This window comes from Lottia gigantea (genome assembly GCF_000327385.1).
Source record: "Lottia gigantea unplaced genomic scaffold LOTGIsca_234, whole genome shotgun sequence".
Lineage (NCBI taxonomy): Eukaryota > Metazoa > Mollusca > Gastropoda > Lottiidae > Lottia > Lottia gigantea.
In genome coordinates this window covers 17,826-19,717 of record NW_008708670.1, presented here as the reverse complement: position 1 = coordinate 19,717, position 1,892 = coordinate 17,826, and positions in this window count along the sequence as shown.

Sequence of the window (1,892 nt, the reverse complement as noted above, 5' to 3'; positions counted from 1 at the left end):
CTGGGTTTCTATTAAAAGCTTTACGAACTGCCGTTAAACCAGTAGTGTTATCGAAATGTCGATAGAAATTAAAATAGCATTAGAGGGAACTCAAAGATTTTTTATTTTATTGACAAAATCGGTTGTGTCTTTAAGGTAGGCGCGATGTTGACATGCTAGAGGTAGTAAGAAATGATCAATGTATTCTGACACTGCATATGACTCACTACCACAGTCAGATATAATCGGGCGGCCTTTAGGGATTTTATTCGAGATAAACCACTCCTTGGTTGGATTCTTATGGATTTTAGGCAAAGTGTACAAATGTCTCTCGCGACAATCAGGTTTGGCAGACAGATAGTCATATTGTTTCTGAGATAACTAGTTTTGACTAAATCGGCAAGAATATTGTTAATCATGTTAGCAGTTTCTTTGAAAATTGGTTTCGGTAAAATGGCATAATGTTTAGGATTGTTCAGTTGATTCTCTGCTTCTGAAACGTAATCCTCCCTATTCAGAATGACACAACATGAACCTTTGTCACTCTTTTTAATAATAATGCTATCGTCTTTCTTAAGTAAGTTTAACGCTTCACGTTCCACTCGTGTCAGATTAGGCTTTTCGTGTGTTATGGAAAGGTTCACTATTTGGCTATTCATACTCGCAAATGCTTTCAATATTTCAGGATGGATGGCGGCCTGAGGGGGTGTCCACGTGGATTTAGGAATAAACATTGTTCTAGCACCACGTGGGGGTGGTTTCGAAAAAAATATGTGCAGCTAAGATTTCGTTGAAATCGTTCAATGGATGGTCGGAGATAATTCAAGTTAGCTATCTTTGGTGTGGGAATAAATTTAAGTCCACGGTCTAAGATTGAATGCTGAAGGGGTGTGAGAATTTTGCGGCTCAAGTTAACTACAGTTTGGCCTAGCGGTGGCCTCTCAGTATTTTTATCCCCAGTAATTAGTTTAAAGACGTACTCGATGCTTGAAGCTGGTGTATCCAAAACAAATAAATGCTGTTTGCTGTTTCTGGAGACCAATGAAGATTATCAACTGGTTCGAATTCTTCTTCGTAGGGTGGTAAGATTGTTGCGCTGTTGATACTGGACTCCATCATCATGTTGTTGAGAGTGCTGAGGTTCTGTTGTGCTTTCTTCGAGATTTTATTTGAAATGGGTATACATGTGAAGAGGATCTTGGAGTTTGGGAAGGTTTTGTTGTCTGTGGCGATTAATTTCTGGGCTTGGTTAAAGGAGGTCTTTGGTAGCTGATCACGGCTGTTGAAGCCTACATGAAGAATAATGGTAGTAGGTTTGGGATCATGGTCGTATGATTCCAGGATTGACTGTATGTGATGGATTTGGGCACCGGGGTAAGAATGTATTTCAGTGTCTGGACTGGTTTTGGTAATTCGATTCAGGTTAGATGATATAAAAATCAAGGTAGATTAGCGGGTAGCTTCTATAATGATTTGTCCTTGGTTTTGTGATAATACGGTTTGGTAGCGGATATAATGGTCGTCGACGGTGTGATTGGTACTGGTTTGGTAGTTGTTAGAATTGTAGCATTGGGAACGGACTGGGATCTCGTTCGAGGGGGGGAAGGTGTGGATGTACATCTCGACTTGGATGGAGACTGAGGGGTGGTTTGCTGGTCCAAAAACGCACAGAAGGAAGAAAGGTTGGCGAATCCTGGATCACGTGGTGAAGATTCAGATGGTGTGGAAGGGGAAGACGATTCTGAAAGTGAAAAGAGAAGGGGAGTGCCCTCTCTACGAGAGCGTTTACCTATGTCTGCTGGACTAGGAGTAGGTGAACTTCGGGCTCGTTTAGGGGTTTGGTTCGGCAGCGTCGTGGCTCTAGATGGTGCAGGTGATAGAGATATGGTTACTCTGGTTTTTGTTTCGTTGAT